Here is a 25,572-nt window from a genome sequence, read left to right on the forward strand (position 1 = left end):
GTGGTGTGCCGGCTGCAGCGCCCCAGCCGCGGCAGCCATTGGAGGGTGAACCAACGGCAAAGGAAGACCTTTCTCTCTGTCTCTCTCTCTCTCACTTTCCACCCTGCCTGTCAAAAAATAAAAATAAAAAATAAAATGGACTTTATTACAATCAAAACTATACTTCAAAAGATATATTATCTGATTGGAAAAAGGCAAACAGAATGGGGAAAGATAAAAGAAACAATTCCAGGATAAATCTTAAAAATGAAAGAGAAAAATACAGATAACCCAACTTTCATAAAACTGGACAAAATAATCAACAAGTTTTTTTTCCAAAAAAAGATATCCATATTCCCTAATAAGTATATGAAAATGTTATTTGCCATTGTTTTCCATAAGGAAAATGAGATACCACTAAATATTCACTAGAACGGCCTAAGTTTAAGGGTGGCTTTTGGTAGTTTCTATTGAATAACAATACATCAGTAAAAAATAAAAGAAGTATGAGTAAAAATTAAATCATCTGGAACACTATTAACAGTTATCTGCATTATTACAAATACTGTGGAAAACAATTTGTCACAAACACCTAGCTGCCAAAGCTAAACTTAGGCATCTTTATAAGACAGCAATTCTAATAATTAGGTGTAATCACAATCCAAAACCCTACAGCTATTCTATAAAAAAAAATGAGTAACATTGTTTACAGCAGCCTTTTGTATAAATTCCCAAAACCAAAAACCACCCAAACATCCATCAAGAGTAGAACGGATACATAATGCTTCAGTCTTTCAGCAGAATACTGTACTGCGTGGATCAACAAATCACAACCCGTGCGTCGATTCCAGCCGTGCCTGTTCATAGAGCACCATCTATGGCTGTATTAGTGCTGCAAAGGTGTGTCTCAGCGGTTGCCTAAACCTGCAAAGCTGAAAATGGAATTGGGACCTTTACAGAAAACTTAGCCAACTATTGATATATCGCAGTATAAAAGAGTGAGTTACCACTGCTATTAATAGTACAACTGCTACTCTACAGTGCAAAGAAACCAAACATAATAAGAGTATTATTATTCAATTTGCATCAGGTTCAAAACATAAGCAAATTTAATTCATAGTGATGGATTCCAATGCTGATTAAAGTTGGGGGGAACTTACCTAGGAAGAGCAATGCCTGAACACTCAGTGTGAACTTGATCATGGCGTTTACGATAGAGATTAAGCAAGGAAGACTATGGAGAAACAGCCAAATCCTCACCACTCCACAGAGGCCACCGGTCACTCCCTCAGAGCGCCAGACTGTTCTACAGCTTCCCAAGTTAGGAAGGGAAAGAGAGTAAAAAAATCTATCAGAAATATCCTCTGGTTCCCATGATTTTCAATTTCTGTATTTAAAGGTTGAAAGGGAGGGGAATCAATTACAACTTAAACCAAGTAGAGTGCTTTTAATGTCAACTTAAAGAACACGTCCACCCCAAACCCACCCCCTTATTCAGATGAGCAGATGGAACTGCTGAAGCACATGACATTATTGATTTTGGAACAATAATGAAAATCTAATGGAGTTAGCCAGTGCCACACAGAACTATAAATTTCATCCAAAGACATGATCAAGTGTTGAATATCTAATTGCTTATCTACTCAATTTTTTAAAATTCAGATTTCATTTTCTGACAGTGTTATTCACTTTAACTAGGAAATTGTCATACTATCTGGGATGCTGGACACTTTATTCTAAGAGGGGAGGGAGAAAAGACTCGTTTTGGTTCTTTATGGGGGTCAAATTATACATCAAACAAAGTATGAAGTTCCAGCGCCAGATACATTTCATAAAGTTAAATGGTTCTTTCAAGATTATGCTGACAATAGAGTCTTCAGTCTTTGTTATAATATAGTCTACGACCTCACTAATAAGGATAATAATGTATCATCAAAAAATGCTGTTAATTGAAAACTGTAAGTCTAATTAACCAGGGATGTGACCATGCATAACATATTATTAACAGAATGAAAAGATTGCATTACACCAACTGCTACCCAGAGAAAAGAAAAACTACAAGGACAGTCCAACAGTTCAAAGACTCTTCACATCCATTTTGGCAAAAGTTACTGATATTTTTCTTTCATTAAACTGTAGACTTCACAGTAAAATGACTTAAAACCAGAAGAAGAAAGTGGAGGCAGATTTAAAAGATGGGTCACAGGGCAGCCGCTAGGGATCCAATCTATAAAGGGCCCTTAAGCACGCCTGGAAGAATCAGAAATATAGCGCCAATTAATTCATGTTTCTACATGAAACTCTTTACATAACGGGTAAAATGTAAATTTGGTCCCACTCCCAATGAATCACCCAGTTCCCACTAATGAAGAAATATCAGTACTTTGCCTAGTGCTCACCTCATTCCTCTGAACATTCTTGTCATGGACGTGAGCAGCCAGAAAATTTGGGGGTTGGTCCAACTCTTACAAGCAAACCTGAGAACACCCAGCTGATGGTCCCCAGTAGTCAGGTCAAGCAAAATTTCCTTACTAAAATAACATACAGTATAGGACAGTCTACAGAGGAAAATGGGCATATTGCCTAAATATTAAATTCTATGCCTCCTAAGAAGTTGATTACATAAGTAAAGCCTTTATTATAACCCTAAGTAATCTACAGTGTAGAAAAATGGAACGCACTTGCCAACATTAAGAGTGCTCACCCAGGTTCATGTAGTCAGACACATCCGAATTAGCCCCCTGCCAGCATCCAACACTTAAGGTGACAGCAGGAATGCAATGGATATACACAGATGTGTGTAAAAATATCAAGTCTGCATTCATTACAAGTAGAAAAGAATGAAGCAATATGCACAAGAACACTCAAAGTCTCACAGCTCAAAGAAATGGAATATGGAGACGAGGGTCTCAGTAGACCAGTAGGATTGCTAGCAAATCTACCCATGTAATGTAGGTGGCTCAGAAACAGGCTCTGCAGTCACAACAGGAACAGACCTGAGCTGCTTGTCCAAGACTGCCACTGCCCACTTTTCCACATGGGTGACTGGGGAAGGTGTAGAATCTCCTGCAGGACAAAGAACCCAGATAGAGAACAGAATTCTAGTCGCTACACCAGCTACACCAGCTAAGCAACCAAGAGGTAGCCACCCCATATGGTGTGACAGAAGGGCTCAGGTGTATTTGTTGACTGAGCTGGAATCTTGACACTTGGGCCATATTCCACTGCTTTTCTCTGGCCATTAGCAGGGAGCTGGTTCAGAAGTAGAGCGGCTGGGCCATGAACCCATTCCCATATGGGATGGCAGCATCATAGGCAGCAGCTATACCCCCTACACCACAATGCCGCTCCCTAACAGGTATAAATCTTAGTATGGTCAACATCAGTAAAACAAACTACTACATAGGGAAGCTGCAATTCAAGAGATCTTTTGAAACGGCTGACATTTCAACAGTCTGTCCAGCAAATACAAAGGAATTATTCAAGTAATAAAAAGTTTTATCCATTCAAGTAAAACAGAGATAACAGTTGGCAATGCACTGAGAAGAAATTCAAAGTGTTTTCCAAGATGCAAATATGGGAGCTTGACTATGCAAATAATTGAAAAAAGCATTCAGTAAATGCACTAAATAGAAGTGGGCACAGCCAAAGAGAAAATCGCTGAAGTGAAAGATTAAATAGAAGAAATCTCCCAAGGTATAACACAAGGATAAAGATCTATATACAAAAGAAAGAAGTCCTCACTTCTTATATCTTAACACAGCGTAACAGAATGCAGCCACTTTGGGAACAGTATGGAGAGTTCTTAAGAAGCTAGAAATAGACTTCCCATATGATCCAGGAATTCCACAACAGGGTACACTCAAAAGGCACGAACACGAACTCTTAGCATCAAATAGATAAACACACCACCATGTTCATAGCAGCAGTGTCCACAACACCCAGAACAAGCCATAAGCTAAAATATGTCCATCAATAGATGAACGGGCAAAGGAAACGTGGCATATATACAATAGAATATTATGCAGCTATAAAAACCATCAGGACGCAGTGTGTGGCACAGCAGTTGGATTCGCTGCCTGCAACAGCAGAAGCTACAGCTACCTTTCAATACTTCCAAAATTTGTTAAGGAAAAAGCACATCAATATTGGACTATTAAAATTTAAAGCAAAAATAAAGGAAAAGGAAAAAATTCATACTGGAAAAAATAAATGTTAAGTCTATTCTGAATGCTCCATATGATTATCTTCTGCATACACTAAGCATGTCATACAGTTAGGAACAATGTCACGGTTATGGTTGAAAGATGATTCTGTATAAGCTGAAATACCACCTTGAGTTCATATGACACACCTCTTAGTTTTATTAATTAACTGTCATTTGTCAACATTCAGAGTGAGGAAGATCAGGGTACCCTGGGCACAAGGTATATCCCTGCATAAATAAGTTTCTGTGATTTTTTTATTGCTACCTAATTATATCTAAAATACATAAGCCACAAAGTCAACAGTTAATCGAAATGATATTTCTGTTTGAGTCTGGACAGATTTTTTTTAATAAAAATCTCCTTTAGAAAGTATAAATAAATTTGTGTATTATATCATAGTCACATAAACCTATTACCTGATAAAGCCCAAACTTTGTCCATTGGCAGTGCCAAGGTTCTGTCAGATCATTGCTATCCACTACTTAGAGTATAAAGCTGCTGTTGTTGGACCTACCATCACCACTGCCCTCACATCCTAGTCCCCTTTTAATTGCTCAATTTCTCAATTTCAAGGCCAGAGAAACTAAAGATGAATTGTTGAAAATTAAAATAATTATTCCACATATGCTCTGTCAAACAGATAAATTCAAAGCTATTTCAAGTCATGAATAGTATCATTCTTTGTGAAGAACTCTTCCCAGCCATGCGTTTTCCCACTCTGTAAAAGATTTGAGCATGAAATAAAGTGAATTTCCAATACTGTACAATGAGGTAGCAGCAAAACACATACAGGAAGCTCAAGGCCTTTGCACAGTGCCTTGGTAGGCTGGACACTACAACAACAGAAATTTCTTGGTCCTATAAAGAACAGAGTTAATTTATACTAAAAATAAAAATATTGAGAAAATGAAGAGCCTTTCCAGTTTCTTTTGCAAAGCAACATCAATGGAAGAACTCACCAGGTCCGGCGCCGCGGCTCACTAGGCTAATCCTCCGCCTTGCGGCGCCAGCACACCGGGTTCTAGTCCTGGTTGGGGCGCTGGATTCTGTCCCGGTTGCCCCTCTTCCAGGCCAGCTCTCTGCTGTGGCCCGGGAGGGCAGTGGAGGATGGCCCAGGTGCTTGGGCCCTGCACCCCAAGGGAGACCAGGAGAAGCACCTGGCTCCTGCCATCGGATCAGCGCGGTGCGCCGGCCACAGCAGCCATTGGAGAGTGAACCAACGGCAAAAAGGAAGACCTTTCTCTCTGTCTCTCTCTCTCACTGTCCACTCTGCCTGTCAAAAAAAAAAAAAAAAAAAAAAAAAAAGAACTCACCAGTCAGTTTTTCATACACTGAAGACAAAGGTGGTATTTCTATTTTTACCTTCAAGTAAGCTCTAACTATTTGATGTCTCTCCTTCAGTCTACCAAGAAGCAAACATCTCCTACTCACAGAAACACAGCGACACTCAGAGCCTAAGCTGGGCTCATGGAGTAATTCTACCAGTCATCTGTTTATGGTTGCAGAAACTAAAAAACAGGCATTTTCGCTTCTAGCATTAATTTTAACTCATAAAGTTTATTAGTTGTACTTTTGATGACAGAAAAAAAACTGTTTTTAACATAAGGGGAAAAAATAAATTGCTGTTGCAGAATTTCCAAGTACAAGCTTTAGGGTTTTTTTTTTTTTTTTAAGATTTATTTATTTACTTGAAAATTACAGAGAGGGAGAGGGAGAGAGAGAGAGACAGAGAGAGACAAAGAGGGAGTGGTCTTCATCCGCTGGTTCACTCCCCAGATGGCCGCAACGACTGGAGCTGTGCTGATCCGAAGCCAGGAGCCTCTTCTGGGTCTCCCACCTGGGTGCAGGGCCCAGGGACTGGGACCATCTTCTTTTTTTTTTTTTTTCTTTTTTTGACAGGCAGAGTGGACAGTGAGAGAGAGAGACAGAGAGAAAGGTCTTCCTTTGCCGTTGGTTCACCCTCCAATGGCCGCCACGGCCGGCGTGCTGCGGCCGGCGCACCGCGCTGATCCGATGGCAGGAGCCAGGAGCCAGGTGCTTTTTCCTGGTCTCCCATGGGGTGCAGGGCCCAAGCACCTGGGCCATCCTCCACTGCACTCCCTGGCCACAGCAGAGAGCTGGCCTGGAAGAGGGGCAACCGGGACTAGAACCCGGTGTGCTGGCGCCACTAGGCGGAGGATTAGCCTAGTGAGCCGCGGCACCGGCCAATGGGACCATCTTCTACTGCTTTCCCAGGCCACAACAGAGAACTGGCTTGGAAGTGGAACAGCCGGGACTCCAACCAGCGCCCATACAGGATGTCGGCACTGTAGGCGGCAGCTTTACCCACTACACCACAGCACTGGCCCCAAGGGTTTTCAAACAGATGAAGATCAACTTGGCTTATTATAAAAAGTACTACATATTTTATAGAAGAATTAGATCATACACATTTATATATATATATACACACATATATGTATATACATATGTGTCTATCATAGGTTGCAAAAAGATCCAAAAGGCTTTATAGGATTAATATAGCTACCACAAAATGAATAGAATAACAACACAAAATGCAGATGTTTTTACTTGTTCTCTTGCATTTCATAATAGGTTGGATTCTAACTTATCTTGTGTGCTTATTACTATGAGATTCATAAAGGCAGCTTAGAAACTAGCCTGCCTTTCACAGAATTATATATTTACCAAAAAAAAAGAAAATGTTTTGGGGGCAGGGGGTGTCAGACCAGGTGTAATAGAAATCACATACAGGGGCTGGCGCCGTGGCTCACTAGGTTAATCCTCCTCCTGCAGTGCCAGCATCCCATATGGGCGCCAGGTTCTAGTCCCGGTTGCTCCTTTTCCCGTCCAGCTCTCTGCTATGGCCCAGGAGTGCAGTGGAGGATGGCCCAAGTGCTTGGGGTCCCTGCACCCACATGGGAGACCAGGAGGAGGTACCTGGCTCCTGGCTTCGGATTGGCACAGTGCCGGCCGTAGCGGCCATTTGGGGAGTGAACCAACGGAAGGAAGACCTCTCTTTCTCTCTCTCTCTCTCTACCTGTCAAATAAAAAAAAAATCACATACAAGGATCAAACCTCGGTACCTGGTCACATGTCAGAGGACTGACCTCTTTGAGGTGCTTACAAAGTTTCTTCCAAAAAAATAGGAAAAGTACCTTGGTCGTTGTACCATTTTGACCATGTTATAAGAAATATAAACACGGGAACAAATATCCAAGCTAGAATTTCAGAGACTTTGCATTATAACAAGTATAATAAAATCCTTGAATAACACAGAGAGGAAAATAGTTAATTTCAGTGAAATTCTACTTTTTTTAAAATAGCGTAATTTCTCCATGATACCTATGATTCTAAATCCTATTTCACTTCAATGTTAAGTCAACCCTTTCTTTATTCATCACAAGGGTTTCACCTTTTTAGAAACTTTCCAACATTTATTATTGGCCTCTGGTTGTCATTCAGTACAGACAGACCTGCCTGGGACCTGTGCAGTGGCATGGCAGGTTAAGCTGCCACCCGCAGTATCTGTACCCCCTATAGACCCCTGTTTGAGACTGAGCTGCTCCACTTCTGAGTCAGCTCCCTGATAAAGGCCTGGGAGAACAGCACAGTGCTTGGGTCCCTGCACTCACATGGGAGTCCCAGAAAAAGCTCCTGGCTTTGATCTGGCATAGCCTTGGTCATTGTGGCCTTTTGGGGAGTGACCCCAGCAGATGGAAGATCTCTCTAACTCGCTCTCCCTTCCCATCCCCCTCCCCCACCCTGCCTCTTTCTAACTCTGCCTTTCAAATAAGAAATCTTTAAAAAAAAAAAAAAAAAGAAAAGAAAAGAAAAGAAAGATAACCTGCTAGAAGGCTCTTCCTCACCGTCACAACTTGCAAGTCCCTTCTTTGTTCTGCTGCCCTCATTGATTTAGAAGATTTGATACATACCAGTTACTAATCAATTTTTCAAAATATGATGTGCTTTCATCAGGTTAATTTATAATGGCATGACTTAAATAGAAACAAATGTGGGGCCGGCGCCGTGGTGCAGTAGGTTAATCCTCTGCCTGCAGCGCCAACATCCCATATGGGCACCGGTTCGAGACCTGGCTGTTCCTCTTCTGATCCAGCTCTCTGCTATGGCCTGGGAAAGCAGTGGAGGATGGCGCAGGTGCTTGGGCCCCTGCATCCAAGTGGGAGACCTGGAAGAAGGATTTGGATTGGTGTAGCTCCAGCCGTTGCAGCCACTGGGGAGTGAGCCAATAGAAGGAAGACCTCTCTCTCTCTCTCTCTCTCATCCTCTCACTGTCTGTTACTCTACCTCTCAAATAAATAAAATCTTTTTTTTAAAATGTTGTAAATGTTATTAAGGAGGTACCCCTCATGTTACATTTCTCCAAAACTTTGATGGGTATTTTTATGCCATTTATAGTTTTCCAGACCATAAAAAAATTTTGCTAGAATCATAATATGAAATAATACATTATGTAAAACAAATGCAAGTCAATCTTTTTATGACTGCCATGCATAGGGACTAAATGTCACCCTAGAGACACAAGGAGTTTTAACAGATTATGCCATAACCAAGTAAGTTTCGTATTAAGAATAATAGGATGACCTAATCTTGGAAGAATACTAGAGGGGCTGGCACTGTGGCTTGGGAGACTAAGCTGCAGCCTGCAGCGAAGGTATCCCATATGGGCGCTGGTTCGAGTCCCGGCTGCTCCACTTCCATTCCAGCTCTCTGCTATGGCCTGGGAAAGCAGTAGAAAATGGCCCAGGTGCTTGGGCCCTGCATCCATGTGGGAACAGCCTCTGGATTACAATCAGCTCAACTCCAGCCGTTGTGTCCCTCTGGGGAGTGAACCAGCTGATGAAGACCTCTTTCTCTCTCTCTCCCCCTCTCTCTGCCTCTCAAATAAATAAAATCTATTTTTAATAAACAAAACTTACTAGTAGCAATGTTTACTTGTAGAAGTATGATTTTCTACAAGAAAACACATTCTCTTGAAAATGTTGCTCAAGTAATATGAGAACATGTGAACAGATTACAAAATCCATTGCACAAAAAGCCTATTTCCTGTATAGGAAAAAATAAAAATGAATGGAAAAAAATCTAAGAAAAAAAGTCTAAATTAATAAAGGCATAGGAACTACGTGTTTTGAAAGATTTAGCTAAGGACAGGGTAATGAACACAGCTTTAAACCAACGCCTATTTCTAAGGGGAGATGAGGCAAAATGAGACCAAACTAGCCTTTTTTTTTTTTTTTACAACTTAACAATAAATTCATATTGTACTTTACTTGGAAAATTAAAGGTTTTAAAATGACAAAAAAAATAGACTGACAACTATGCCTACTAATGTCAGGGGAGGAGCTCTACCAAACACAAGTTTATTCTATTCAACTGCAGAGACTGGAAGCACAGCATTGCTGCTGCAGAGAGAGGCATCGACAGAACCAGTCTGGAAAAAGACCCAGGTATGACTGCTCACTTCTCACCTGACCAAGGATGCATTGCCACTAGAAGCGGCCACACTAGGGGCCATGTTGCAACAACTTCTTAGTTACTTGAAAAGGGGGAAACCTATTAGCTAGACATCTACCTCACTATTTATCTAATTCCAGATAGAAATGCTAAAAAAAAAAAAAAAAACACCTAAATGAAAGATCTCCACGAGTGAGATCCCAGTGGAAAGAACGGGTCATCAAAGAAGGAGGTACCTTTCTCTGAAGGGAGGAGAGAACTTCCACTTTGACTACGACCTTGTCTAAATATGATCAGAGTCAGTGAACTCCAAAGGCTTCCATAGCCTTGGCAGCTCATGACAAGAGCCTAGGGTGATTACTGATGCCATAAACAAGAGTGTCAATTTGTTAAGTCAACAACAGGAGTCACTGTGCACTTACTCCTCATGTAGGATCTCTGTCCTTAATGTGCTGTACATTGTGATTTAATGCTATAACTAGTACTCAAACAGTATTTTTCACTTTATGTTTCTGTGTGGGAGCAAACTGTTGAAATCTTTACTTAATGTATGCTAAACTGATCTTCTGTATATAAAGAGAATCGAAAATGAATCTTGATGTGAATGGAAGGGGAGAGGGAGTGGGAAAGGGGAGGGTTGCAGGTGGGAGGGAGGTTATGGGGGGGAAGCCATTGTAATCCATAAGCTGTACTTTGGAAATTTATATTCATTAAATAAAAGTTTAAAAAATGCTTAAAAAAATACAGCCAAGATAAACCTATGCATACAGTTCCTAACAATTTTTTAAGTTTAAGGACATCTTTCTCAACATCCTACAACTCGCAAAACTATGAATAAAATAAATGTATTTGAAGGCCTAACTACTTGGTTAAAATATGTTTGTATAAACAGAAAAACATTAACACACACCCGGTTTAAAATCAACACACACAAAAATAAAACCTTGAAAAATAATTTTGCACACGTTAAGAAAAAGCAGGTTTTTTGACTATAGAAAGAACATATATTAATCAATATTAAAAAGGCCAAAATCCATAACAAAATTATCAGTAAAATACATGAAGTGTAAATGAACAAATCAGATAAATATTCATCTTATCAAGTAAACACATGAATTAAAACAAGTGTCAAGGCCAGCGCTGTGGCACAGCGGGTAAAGGCGCCGCCTGCAGCACCAGCATCCCATATGGGCACCGGTTCATGTCCCAGCTGCTCCACTTCCAGTCCAGCTCTCTGCTATGGCCTGGAAAAAACAGTAGAAGATGGCCTAAGTCCTTGGGCCCCTGCAACCACATGGGAGACCCAGAAGAGGCTCCTGGCTCCTGGCTTTGGATCAGCACAGCTCCAGCCATTGAGGCCAGCTGGGGAGTGAACCAGCAGATGAAAGACTCTGTCTCTCCCTCTCTGTTAATCTGCCTTTCAAAAAAAATAAATCTTTAAAAATCTAAGTCTCCCAACACAGCACACCTAAACAATTTTAAAAGCAAAACACATACTCTTAATATGGAAATGTAAGATTTTTGATTGTATGCATTTCCATGTGAGTAACAGATGTTACAAAACACACATTTTTAAAGATTCTACATGAGATTTTAAAACAACAGAAGTAGAAGAGCCACATTCTCTGCCCATTGCCTAATGAAACATCCTAAGACTCCTTGCAATGCATCTAGTCATATAAGAGATTACTGAAATACTCACTGATTTTTGTGTATACTCACAGGAAGTGGTGTTGATAGAAAAGAAAAATGCTGAACAGTGAGTAGAAGGTGACCTCATCTTTGGAAAGAACACATGGTGCACTTACACAACATGCAAAACATATGTAACACTATACAAGAACCTCTCAGGAATAGCTCCATGTGGGAAATAGGCTAGAGATGAGAAAAGCAACCTTGTAACTTATTCCCTTTCATAACTTGTGAATTGCACAAGCTGCATGTTAGTTTCATACGGGTATATCTTGGAGATACTGTGAATTCCAGATCACCTCAACAAGCAAATGTCACAAAGCAAGTCACATCGATTTCTTGGTTTTCCAGTACATAAAAGTTGTGTAACACTGTAGTCTGTTAAATGTGCAAAAGTATTATTATTAAAAACAGCATGCATAGCTTAATTAAAGATAGCACTTGCTTAAAAAAAATAGTACCAATGAGCATCTGAGCCTTGTGAACTGTAAGCCGTCTGCAAGCCGCAATGCTCTTGCCAGTACATAGTCTTGCCCTGGTATTGATGGCCGTTGACTCATCATGGTGGTGTCTGCCGAAGCCACGGGGACTGGGACAATTCCTTAAAAGCAGACAAGGAAATTAATCACATCAACTGACTTCCTTTCACGAAAGATTTCCCTGAGTCTGCGATGCTGTTTGTTGCATTTTATGCACAGTACAACTTCCTTCCCAGGTGAAGTCCTTCATCATCATGCCAACAATGTTCACAGCATCTCCTCCAGGAAACGTTTCTATCCTAAGAAACCACTTTTGTTGCTCATGCATAACATGAGATTGCAGCCCATCAGCCCTATCTTAGGGCTCCTTATCTAACTACAGATGTTGCTAACTCTGTAACTCCAGTTACTTCCTCCACTGAAGTCTCCAGCCCCTTGAGGCCATCCCTGAGCATTGGAATCAACAGCTCACTCCTGTGGATACTGACCTTTGACCTGCTGCATCTTTGCTCTAAACAACATATTGAATGGTGAACCTCTTCCAGAGGGTTTTTAACTTCCTGGACCAACATCCAGCAGACCAGTCACTGTCGACAGCAGCTGTGCCTTACAAAATGTGTTTCTAAAGGATTACAACTTGGAAGTCAAAATTCCTCCTTCATTCATGGACTGAAGAATGAGTGGTGTGTTATCAGACATGACAACAACCATAATCTCATTGCACACCTCCGCCAGAGTGCTTGGTGACCAGGCACATTGTCAGTGAGCAGTAAGTAGCATTTGGACATCTTTTTCTCTAAGCAGTAGTGTTTAACAGTACACTTAAAATATGCTAGTTTTCTTTTTTTTTAAAGATGTATTCATTTACCTGGATGTTCACTCCCCAAGTGACCTCAAGAGCCAAGCCAAAGCCAGGAGCTTCATCCAGGTCTCCCATGTGGGTACAGGGGCCTAAGCACTTGGGCCATCGTCTGCTGCTTTCCTAGTCATATTGCAGGGACATGGATACGAAGACAGAAACTGGTGCCCATAAAGGATACGAGTGCTGCAGGTGGCAGCTTAACCTGCTATGCCACAAGGCCGCCCCAAAACATACTGTTAAGCAACTGCTGCAGCACTGGCATCCCAGAAGGGCACCAGGTGAGTACCAGCTGCTCCACTTCTGACCAAGCTCCCTGCTAATGCCCCTGGGAAAGCAGCAGGAGATGGCTCAAGTGCTTGAGCCCTTGCACCCACATAGGAGACCCATATGAGGCTTCTCGCTTTGGCCTGGCCCAGCTGTGGCTATTACAGTCATTTGGGGAGTCAACCAGCAGACTGAAGATTTTTCTCTCTCTAACTCTGCCTTTTAAATAAAATAAATCTTTTAAAAATTAGAAAATAAACTTAACTGGGACCGGCACTGTGGTGTGGCAAGTTAAGCCACAGTGTGTGATGCTGACAATCCATATGGGTGCCAGTTCTAGCCCCAGCTGCTCCACTTCTGTTCCAGCTCTCTGCTAATACCCTGAGAAAACCAGAAGATGGCCCAAGTATCTGGGCCCCTGCCATCCAGGTGAGAGACCCAGGGAAGCTCCTGGCTTCAGCCTGCCCAGCCCTAGCCACTGCAGCCACTTGGGGAGTGAACCAACAGCTGCAATATCTGTTTCTCCCTCTAATTCTTTCCAACAAGTAAATAAGTAAACGTGTAAACCATGTTGTAAGTGTCCATGCCGTTACCCAGGCTGTGCTATTCCACCTCTAGAGCACAGTCTACATGGAGGTGGTCTCATTCTTCACGGCCCTAGGATTTTTCAGACTATGGTAAATGACACTGGTTGCAATTTAAAGTCACCAACTGCACTAACCCCTAACAAGAGCATTGGATTGTCTTCCGAGGCCAGCTGTTGACTTCTAACTGTGAAAGTCCTCGATGCCAGCTCCTCCCAATAGACAGCTGTTTCATCCGCACAGACAACCTGTTGTTTAGCATAGCTGCCTTAACCCATGTTCTTTTGTTTGTTTGTTTGTTTGTATTTTGTTTTGTTTTGTTTTGTTGACAGGCAGAGTGGACAGTGAGAGAGAGAGACAGAGCAAAAGGTCTTCCTTTTTGCCATTGGTTCACCCTCCAATGGCCACCGCAGCCGGCGCACCACGCTGATCTGAAGCCAGGAGCCAGGTGCTTCTCCTGGTCTCCCATGGGGTGCAGGGCCCAAGCACTTGGGCCATCCTCCACTGCACTCCCGGGCCACAGCAGAGAGCTAGCCTGGAAGAGGGGCAACCGGGACAGAATCCGGCGCCCCAACCGGGACTAGAACCCGGTGTGCCGGCGCCGCAATGCAGAGGATTAGCCTAGTGAGCCGCGGCGCCGGCCCACCCATGTTCTAAGCTCCATCATCTGGGTAACTTCCGGCAGCTTTTGCATCAGCACCACTGCTTCCCGTGTACATCTATGCTACAGAGACAGCCTCTTTCCTTCAACCTCATCAACCAGCCTGTGCCAGCCTCAGACTTGGCTATGCAGCTCCCTCGCCGGTCTTAGCCTTGACTAATAGAACTGAGTCAGAGCCTGGTTCTGGATTAGGTTTTGGCTTTCAGGAATGCTGCAGCTGGCTTGTTCTTCTATTGGGCATTCTGAAACTTCCTCCCTATCAGCAATTGGGCTACTTTGATGCGTTATTATTTACGTTTTCATTGGATTTTTCATTCCAGAACTTTTCATTTCCTTCAAGAACATTCGTCTTGCATCCAGTCCTTGGTTAAAGGACAGAGACCTGGCTTTCATTCTATGTCAGTCTTCGGCATTCCTTTCCTCACTAGACACCCCAATTCCTAGCATTTGGTATCAAGTGAGACATGTCACTCTTCATTTTCCTTGACCATTTAGAGCCCATTGTCAGGCTGTTAACTCATTTCAATACGGTTACATCTCAGAGACCAGAGAAGCCCAAGGAGAGAGAAATAAAGAGCGGTGCAGCTCGTAGAGGGAGCAGTGAGAACACACTTGTTAAGTTTGCCATCGTCTATGGGCACAGCTCATGGCATCCCAAAACAATTACAACATTAACACCAAAGATTACTGATCACAGCTCACCAGAGCGGGTATAATGAAAAATTGTAAAGTATCCCCACAATTACCAAAACCTGACACAGAGACAGAAAGGGGACATGCACCACTGGGGGCCAAGGGCAGCACTGCACTTGCCTTAAATCCCTCAGGAAGGCATTCACTGCACCAATGAGGCAAAGTAAGGCATGCCTGCCGTCAACTATCCTAGTGCTCAAAGTCAATAATTGCAACATAAAAATTAAAATTGAGCGAGGCTATGGAAAAAAGTTGTCAGGAACGGTAAAATGTCTATTATACATATGGTTAAATATTCAATCTCACAAGAGAAATGGAAATCAAAACTGTGTAGAGACAGTTTGACAACAACATCTTACCAGGAGAACTGTCACCCTCATTCATTGCTGACTAAACTGTCCATGGTAGAACCCCACACAAGGCCATTTGGCAACACCTACCAAAATGTAAAATGCACATACTCTCTGACCCAGGACTTCTACTTCAATAAATTTTTCCTACAGACACAAGTAAATATTTTCACTCCAGGGCTATTTGTCGCAGGTTAGTAAATACTGGCTAAAATCAATCTAAATGTCCTTTAAGAGAAGTGAAGGAAATTAACTATGGAAAATCCATTCCATGTATAAAGTTTTAGCTGCTGAAAACTCCTTTATATGTATGAATATTACATAAGCTTGAAAACATGAATTAAAATTTAAAAAGGGCAAAAGAGTATATTTAGTTCATTGTATATAACACATTTTGATCAAAAAGGGAGGGGACATTCACATCTGGTTCCATGTAAGTCCCTTATGAGAGTATTTGCATGTAAGCTAGGTATAGCCTTCCGTCAACTCGGTCATCCCTCCATGGCTCACAACACCTAATGTAATGTAAATGGCAACAGCTTCCAGGGTGTGCCTTCCCAGCCCATGGACCCAGCAGGGTGAAGCAGATGTAAGTGCCTGCCGGCGGGAAGCAGACCTGAGCAGCCAGCGCACAGAAGCGAGGTAAATTTTCACTCCACTCACTTTCCTGACATTTCTTTAGTGATCCATGGAGCCTCCATAGTGATCCAGGTCTGGGACTTCAGCCCTGGTGGTCCAGGCCCCAGCTCTGCCACCTGGCAGCTCAACCATGAGAGCAGCAGCATTTTTTAGTTCAGAGCCATAGTTGTCATCATGCATCCCTTCACCCATCCTACTCAAAGGGCACGCACTGCGCCAATAACCAGGAGAAGCGGGTTCTAAACCAGCACCATCGACCACCAACCTCACTTCCACTTGGCTATCACCTCCACGCATAGAAAATGAAGTAAGAAAAGGGCTAGGTATTATTTTAAAATCCAAACCTGTTGTGTCACCTAAACCGTCTGAAATATCTTCAGTCTGGTGGCATTTTGTAGCTACCCTTTTCTCCAAAGCCAGTCAAATGGTTTGTGTACCTACTCCAAGCCGCAGTGTGGTCTAGCCTCACTCTCTCCCTTGCAAAATCATCGACCTCACTCATTTAAGATCACAGGGGTCATTCTCACCCACCCCTCAATCGAGCCACATACAAAAGGCCACTTCTCAGCTGTTGCCATCCCCATGTGTTCTGCACACCCAATTTCTGTCTCACTCACGGTCACTGTCAGGAGCTGGGGAACCAACCCTCTCATCTTTCATCCTAACCACAACACCAGCTACAAAATAACAGCTGTCTTCCAACACTCCCAGGAGTACCTAAAATAAGGCAGAAATAACCTCCATCAGTAGAGAGAGTACACCGTGCTGTCTGTGCAGTCTTCGAATTGGGTTTTCCAAACGTTTGCAGGAGAGACAAAGCCTCTAAGAGGAGAATATGCTTGATCTCCTTTTTTCAAACTCATTGCTAACAAAACTCCTTTTACTGTTAACAGGTAGGTTTGAGCCAGAGAATTTTGCTTTCTGCCTGAGCGGATGTCTCTAAAAGCTCCAAACAGTTCAATGGCCATCTGAGACAGAGTTCATGAACTTTAAAAAAAAAAAAAAAAAAAAAAAAAAAGATTCATTTGGGCTGGCGCCGTGGCTCACTTGGCTAATCCTCCGCCTATAGCGCCAGCACACCAGGTTCTAGTCCCAGTCGGGGCACCGGATTCTGTCCCAGTCACTCCTCTTCCAGTCCAGCCCTCTGCTGTAGCCTGGGAGTGCAGTGGAGGATGGCCCAAGTGCTTGGGCCCTGCACCCGCATGGGAGACCAGGAGAAGCACCTGGCTCCTGGCTTCGGATCAACGCAGCGCACCAGCCACGGCGGCCATTGAAGGGTGAACCAAAGGAAAAGGAAGAAGGAAGACCTTTCTCTCTCTCTCTCTCTCTCTCTCTTTCTCTCATTGTCCACTCTGCCTGTCAAAAAAAAAAAAAAAAAAGCTCAGAGCTGAGCCAGGCTGAACTCAGGAGCTAGGAATTCCATCCTAGGCTACCCTCATGGGTGGCAGGGGCCCCAGCACCCAGGCCATCTCCTACCACTTTCCCAGATACGTCTGCAGAGAGCTTGATCCAAAGCAGAGTGGCCCGGTGTTGAACTGCGCACTGTTACGGAGCGCTGGTGTCACAGCTTCACTGCCTCCAACACCAGGCCAGCTCCCCTGAGCCTATTTTATTTGCTCACCAATGCTCAAAGCTGTCAACTCCATGCAGAAGATAAAACCAACAACAGCTTCCCCATTTCTCCTAATTAAAACATCTCTCCAGTAGGTGAGAGCAAAGCCTTCAAGTTCCCATGGGATTGAAAATCCCTTTATCAACAGTGTGGCAGAGAGCAAGAAAATTCACACACACCAGGGACAAGGTGCTGAACATGGATGACCGTCCTGTGCACGCAGCTGCAAACTGCTGCTGGTGATTTTTTGTCAAGCACACATTTAGAAATAAGACTGAAATCAGCCAAATCCATTGCCACCATTGCCAAGTATCAAGAGGATATGTTGGAACCTCTTCCGGAATTAAAACTATCTCAACTCCAGTAACAATTGCTTTCTATCTGTAACAACCTACCACTCTTGTTTACAATCAGCCATTTTTTTTTTAATTTATTTGACAGGTAGAGTTACAGACAGTGAGAGAGACAGAGAGAAAGGTCTTCCTTCTGCTGATTCACTCCCAAGATGGCCACTGCGGCCAGCACTGCACCAATCCGAAGACAGGAGCCAGGTGCTTCTTCCTGGTCTCCCACGCAGGTGCAGGGGCCCAAGCACTTGGGCCATCCTCCACTGCCTTCCCAGGCCACAGCAGAGAGCTGGACTGGAAGAGGAGCAACTGGGACTAGAACCCGATGCCCATATGGGATGCCAGCACTGCAGGCAGAGGATTAACCAGGTGAGCCACGGCGCTGGCCCCTGATCAGCCATTTTTTAAAAGCACATGGTTAAGAGAAAGGGCCAAGGAGACACCTACCGATCCATCCTGATGGCAGCAATGTCTCAGGAACTGACGCCAGCACTCCCTACTGTCCTGCATTAACTCTCCAATTAAGGGCTGAAGTACAGCTAAGTAACCTACATTCTAGCATTGCCTGGTTTCAGTTTCCACCCACAGCCGGCTTATGTGACCCAGGCCATTCCTGTAGGGAGGCCAGGATACCCCAAGTCTTTCCCAAGAAAATTAACAACCTCCAAGAAGCCAATGGCTTTGGTTTTCTGACTTCACAGATTGAAACTGCCTTTTTTCCTGGACTCATCACTCTCTCATCCAAATGAAAATTAAAGATGCCATTACTGTTGCTCTCCCCAATCAGGGTTATCCAGGAGCTTCAAAGGCGGTCAAATCCTACGTGCAAAGCAGAGTCTAAGGCCCTGAGCCTACTGGATTCAAACACGGCACATTGCCCAGTGCCCTCACAGAGATGGACAGAAGCAAGTTCCATCACCATCAGGCCTGGGCTTCAGATGAGGCCATTGCTTCCTCAGGAATAGGAGGAATAGATGGATAGAAGACACTTGATTAAGCAGCCAGCCACCGGTCTCTTGGGCAGGAGAGTTATGAGGCTAGCAGAATGCTTCTAGGACAAGAGGGAGAATGGTGTCCGGGTTGGCAGCTCCAACAGTCACTGTCTCACCAGGTGCATAATCTTGGGGTGGCCTTTTCCCCCAGGAAAGTAGGGATAACCCCTAACTCTTGAGTTCCTTTTGAGCAAGAAGTAAGTGCACACATTCAGGTGCTTGGAGCAGTTCCTATCACAAAGTAGCTACTCAATCCACGCGCTGTGAGCAAGGAGCCATCTTTACATTTCTGTAGGTTCTTTAGAGGCCCGATAGGCCACACCTGTGGCAAGCTCTCCGACTTGGACATTCTGAGGGACTAATGCCGAGGTCCCCTGGATTCAATGGTGTAGCCCCCCTTACTGCTGTTTCACTTTCAAAGGCTACAATTAGACCATAGAGGGAGGCCAAGTGATCACTCCAGTCTCCCACCAGCTAGAACAGCCGTGGATTTTCTGCAAAGTCACATCTCCAATTTCATCCTCGATGATCTTGTGATCATGGGGAGATCTCCTGTTCCCTAATATGTTCCCAGGATCCAGAACAGCAGTTTGGGCAGGTCGTGTAGGGACAGAAAGCCACACCCTCCCCACGTTCAAGTCAGCACGTGAAGCAAATACAGTCCCTCCTCGGTGAATTCCGACTTTCGCTTCCAAAGCCTGGCTGGACAGCAGACTCAAAACTCCTCAATACATCTGCCCACTAGTCACTCTCTCTGCAACACAGGCCACTCCAGCACCGGCTTCCTTCAGCGTGGGATTCTTAGACCAATATCACAAGACAACAGGCAATGTACATTTTACACTGATGCTTGTTCTACCTGGGTCACTTCCTCACCTTGCAATGCCTTTGGAAACCACAAAACACATACAAAACATCAGTTAAACAGCACAGGAACAAACCCTGATGAGTTCCTTCGGCTGTCACACAGCAGAGAAAATAGCCAAGCACTGAGTGTTAAGAATGCTAACTGATAGAATTTAACCAAAGGCAAGTTCTCTTAACTCAGAACTTTGCAGAAAAAGTGAATAAGAAACAAAATTGACTTGATGCAATTTTTGACAGCAAATAGGTTTTCGTTCTTTTTTCTTTCCATCCTACAAAATATTTTTTTAAAGCAAAGAGAAAAGAAGATGAAAGGAACAGAGCAAATTCCAAGCCCATTTTTAAATAAATTCTCTGCTTTGCCCAAAAGCTGTGCCAAGTTCACAACAGGCCTAAGAAAACGAGACTAAACACTAGACAATTGAAAATGTCATCCATTGTCAACGCCCTTGAAAGCACAGGGATTCAGTAAGCACTAGTCGGGCTTCGTGAAAACCAAGGCCCGTGGGATGTGGACTTTTCCTCCTTGGATGGGCAAAGACCAGGGAGAGACAATGGATTTGCCCTTGACTTAGGACAGGTTTTCCATTCTGCGGCACACAGGTACTAAGATGTTGATCAAGGCTGTCTCCCACCTTAGGATTTAAAATATGCCTGAAGCCAGCCTGAGAGCAAGAGCAGAAATGGAGGGAGGAGGGGAGAGGGAGTTGGCAATAAGGTGTAAATTCTGCCAAAAGCAGGACACATAAGTTACGAACATAATACACAGCAGGGTGACTCGAGCCAACAATGCTGTATCGTATTTCAGATAACTCAGAGAAAATTGCAAATATCTCACCGGGAGAATGGTTTTGTGAGCCAGCTTGTTTTCATCACCTACAATGTGCACAAACCATCACCTTGCACCCCAGGAATGCGTGCAATTATTGTTTACCCATTAGAATACAAAGAGATCAAAGTAGCACACACAAGAGTACTTCAACAATTTCTTTGGGGAAAAAAAAAATCAGGGGTAAGTTCATTTAAGTGAACAAGTTTTGAAATCAATGCAAAATTTTTCCTATTTTTGCACAAACTTTTTGAAATGTCTTCCTAAATGCTCAAGCCAATACAATAAGGAATTATCAACCATCAGTTTAGAAGATACAGGGACTTTCCAAAAGTTCATGGAAAATGCTCAACATTTTTTAATTCTGTTTCTCCACAATTTTTTTTTTTTAGAATTCCCTGGTGTGGTGTCTTTCGTGTTAGATTTGACTATTCTACATTTCTTATTCTCTCTCCCAAATACACCAGCAATTCCACATCCTACTGAGAATTCAAAGAAATTATCAATATCTTACTTGCACAGCATAATTATCACTTTTACTTTATGAAATATAATTTGCCACCCTCACATTACCATTTTATCTGGCTATTTAACTACAGATAATGATACTTTATGAATCAAGCCTGCAACCTGGAGATTTTCTATCTCATGGACCCTTGCAAAAACAATATAGAACGCCTGCAGTGTAAAATTAGGCCGAAACTTAATTATCTTGCAGCCTATTTCCTGAGTTTAATTAACTTTTCTGAGTGGTTTCCACAGCAGTGAGGACCAGGCCCGTTCTGTATTATTTAGTGTCATAATTTCTCTTCTCCCTCTGTAGCAAGGACACCACCAGCTCCCTCCAGTCCTAATTGCCATGGCAAATGCAGAGATGTGAGAACTGAAAAGCAGCTATAACCAAAATTCAGAACGTGCTGCCCTGCGTACTAACACAGGGCTGGCGATCTACGAGCACGCATCTATAATCCAGCTAGCCTCTACACAGACAGACCTTAAATATTTCATTATCTTGTTGAGTAAATTCAGATTATGGATTCGAGCGCTCATTGTGATAGATCACAGGGCTGTTTCAAGAGAATAAATTGAGCCCAAGCCAGCAGCCTTTTCGAAACTAGACCATGACATCACTTACAGTCTGTCTGCCTGCTCCGTGCTCATGGGCACAGTCACTCTGCGCTCAGAAGGCAGGAAGTAGCAAGATATTCCTGCCTCTAGGAAGAATCAGGACCTCCCACACACAGTCCTTGAGCGACTGGGGGCTTGGAGCAGCAGACTGAAAACAACCCAAGTCTTGCCGTTAGCTCTGGAGCCAGGGGCAAGTCTCTCAGGGCCCAGATTTTCCAGCTGTCCAATGCAAGGAAGGGCCAGTGTCCCCCTGGGAACCTGTGACAGTTCCGTGAGATGACCCACGCGCTCCTTCACCTCTCCCTTGCCCAGACAGACAGGGCTCCTTGCAAGATGGCCAGCTGACTTTTAGCACACCAATGTGTTTTTTGAGTGGCTTAAAGATAAACAGACTTGAAAGAGGAGGGCCCTTTTGTAGAGATGGATAATAGAAATAAAAATTCTCTAAAGAAACAGCAGAAAAGATGGGGGAGGGAGAAGTCAGAGAAAGCAAAGAAAGAGCCCAGGGGATTCCGGTCTTTGAGGGCAAGAAAGAACATAAGAGTAAGGAAGAGGTCCTGACAATAACCAAAGAAAATCCAGAAAAAAAAAACAACAACAACGAGAGTGGGTCAAGTGGTAGCGTCCAGGTCTCACCTCCACACCGCCCGGAGACACTGCTGCTCCTCTGCCCAGATCCTGCTTGCACACCCTGGGATTTGGTGACCCAGGAAGATCAAGGTCAAGTTTGCAGCATCTCCCTTCTGACGCTCCAGGGACTCCGTGCCCAACACCGCCAGTGCGCTCATTCTTGCTGCGGCTCCAGTCACACACCAAGACCCTCCGTGTTTCAAGGCACACTTCGCAGCCTTAGCTCGATAGCGAGGAAGCTGCAGGGTGGCATGCTGGCTCAGCATCGTCCATGGTCACTGGGACACCTTGACCTGACTCCCTTCAGTCCCTCTTTATTCCCTCCTCGGCAGCCATGGGAACTTTCTCCATCATCCAAGATCCTATTCCCCTCCAGGTACCAAGGGAGACTGACAGAGAGGTGCTTTGGATTCTGAGCCCTGGAAGGGGGCACCTCCAGTCCAGGAAGCTCCACCAGGGGCCCAGGCTGACGGCAGCTCTGATGGGCTCACTGCTGCCTCATTAGATGCACACCTCAGGGCCAAGAGAGGACAATTGGAAGGACCTCGACTCAGGCAACCTGTGATGCCACAGCCCTCGCTGACACTGATGTCCACGGCTGATCAAGCTTCTTCCCCAGGTTCCCAAGAGTTGCTGTCCAGGCTCTACAACAGGCTCTGGAAATGTTCCCCTGTATCCTGAGCCCACAGGGATTGAACCACCCAGTCCTCAGGTTCCTAGGGTGGTGACGTTTGCTGAGGTCCCGGTCTTTTCAGTATCGCTGGGGCTGTCCTCAGGTCATCTCACAGCCCAGGAGTTCAACTCCACTCATTCCTCATCTCGCTGCTTTCACTCAGAATTCCTGCATCTACTGTGTTCAGGGAAACAATCCTCAACAATTAACCCAGTCTCTGATCCCATTCTCTGAGAGAGGACATTGTGGATTATCCTAGGAGAGCCCGTGTTCTCCTCATTTTTAATGCATAATCTTGGCCATTCCAGGCCCTTACAATCACATAGCAGTCTTTATTTTCCATTCAAATTTTTAAAAAATTTAGCCTTGAAGTCACACTGAGCCACAGAGCACTGTACCTGCGTCTCTCTCCCCAGCCGCCCACACACTCCACTGCACAGACCTTAAATCATACACCCTGCTCTTGTACCTGCCAACAGCAGCCACTGTCTAAATGCAGCTAGCAGCTGTTTATTTACAATTAGATCTGCCAGCTGGAAAGCAAACATTCAATGTTACCGAATCAATCAATGTTGCAGGCAGAGAGGAAAAAAAAAAAAAATCAAGTACAGCATCAAGCGGAGGACAGAAACATTGCCTTATACCGCAGCTGTCCTTGTCCAACGCCATGAGCGGTTCTTGGCACTGAGGATTAATGTAATGCAGTGCATGGTCACTGCCTTCCGGGGGCAGATGTGACAACCAAAGGAGCACAGCGTAGGACACCCATAGCCTTCATGCTATGTGCAGTGGTGTCCATGTCCCCTCCTAGACTTACGTCGCGACTGAACTGCCCAGCGTTAAGAGGTAGGACTTCAAGAGGTGGGGGGATCGAGGGGGCACCACCCTTTTAGATTTAGGCCATTCGCTGCGGGGGGAGTGGGCCCCTGGAAAAAGGGGACGCTCAGCCCAAGTCCACCTCACGCATGCCCAGTGGCCTCCCTGCCACAGCACGGCTCCGCCTATGCTTCCTCAGAGGATGACAAGCCTTGTTCTGGGCTTCCCAGCTCTCAGACGCCGAGCAAGAGAACACTCAGCTGTATCTGAATCACCCAGTCTGAGCTACCCTGCTGTCGCAGCAGAGAACGTACTAATAAGTCACCCTGTATGGGGCTTTACAGGTGTCCGTAAGCGATGATCCTACCCAAGTCTAGGGGGACGCCCTCATTTTGGAAGTCTCAACGAGTTAGATCTCACAAAGTGGTCTTTCCCAAGTAATCCTCCAGTTCACCCTGGTGGATACAGTGACTGATGTCCATACCCTTGATTTGTTCACTAATCCATGCAGCCCAAGTGAAAACCTATTTGCCTGGTTTGTTCTCAGAAATTAGTATAGCCCAAGAGCAGCCATTTCTGAGAAAGGCAACAGCAAAGAGCTTATGAGAAATAGTTTGGGCTCAAAACAGGTGCTCCAAGTAATAAGGTTCTTTATCTGAGATATTTGTTTTATACCAAAAAAAAAAAAAAAATCAAAGATGACCAACCAATGGGACTCAAAATACGGTAAGAAGAGCTGATAATTAGACCATCAGTGAGTGAACACACGTCTCGAGTATATAATCCCAAATGTTTATCTCAGAGTTAGAGAATGAGCTCCCACCCACTGATTCACTCCCCAGATACTGCACCAGCCAGGCCTGGGCCAGGTCGGCACTCAGACCCAGGAACTCGGTCCCCCAGCAGGAATCCAAGTGCCGGAAATTCCCCTGCTGCTTCTCAGGGTCTCCACAAACAGAATTCTGCAGTCAGGAGCCAGAGCTGGGTATTGAACCCAGGTCTCTACCATCCGGCGTGGGTGTCTAAACTACCATCTCTGTGGCTGAACACCCACTCAGCATCCCCATATGTTTCATTTATGAGTTAAGCACCCTAAGATCAATAGCTAGTGACAAAAGACAGCAATCAGAATCAGCTGTGATGCTGGACATTTAGGTAAGCCACACACAAGTAACAAGGGGCTTCCTTGAAGTGAACAGGTGCAAATTCAACTTAACAAGTAATGGGGCTGGGGGGACATGGTAACACTGAGGTTGCTAAAGAATGCATCTTCTACTCATGACGCCATGAAGGAAAAGAAAACACGTACTCGTTTCGTACCTAGATGACCTCCGGTGGCTGAGACCATAGTCTTTCTTACTCCCTGGCTTACCGAACAGCCCACGGCAGCCTCATGAGCCCTGGGGGCCAGTGCGCATGGGAGAGCTTGCGGTTTGCAACTGTAACCAGTGCTGGGGGATAATTAAGTCGGCAGTGAGGACCAGTGAGCTCAGAGAAGAACCACACTGAGGGGAACCTCATGAGACCAAGCGAGACCTCCACAGGCACAAGGCTATGGATAAGGTGCAAAACTAACAAGAAGTCAATCACAATGGAAAAGCAGCCCCGGCAGCGGGACAGTCTCCCCGTCTCCCTGGGACCACACAGACCCATCACTGTGGATTCCTCCCCCCTCTCATCAGCTCTCCCTGCTCAACTCACTTTGTGTAACCTCTCAGTCACCGTGTCGTTGGAGTTCCTTCCACAGCTTGGCTTTGCTCCTGCAAGGACCAGCCGTCTTCTCCCACCTTATGTG

The 25,572-nt window shown here is 44.4% G+C and overlaps 1 long non-coding RNA gene across 1 annotated transcript in view; it reads right to left on the reverse strand.

The window, feature by feature from the left end:
• Positions 1-613: 613 nt before the first annotated feature.
• Positions 614-25,572, reverse strand: part of LOC149126037 (uncharacterized) — a 47,984-nt gene continuing 23,025 nt past the window's right edge. Inside the window, exons 2-3 of the long non-coding RNA XR_016235306.1 lie at positions 1,140-1,291; positions 614-911 (exon numbers count right to left, since the gene is read on the reverse strand). This is a non-coding gene — a long non-coding RNA (uncharacterized LOC149126037). The remainder of the gene's footprint in view (positions 912-1,139; positions 1,292-25,572) is intronic.

This window comes from Oryctolagus cuniculus, chromosome 6 (genome assembly GCF_051225735.1).
Source record: "Oryctolagus cuniculus isolate XC-2025 breed Fujian yellow rabbit chromosome 6, ASM5122573v1, whole genome shotgun sequence".
NCBI classification, from domain to species: domain Eukaryota; kingdom Metazoa; phylum Chordata; class Mammalia; order Lagomorpha; family Leporidae; genus Oryctolagus; species Oryctolagus cuniculus.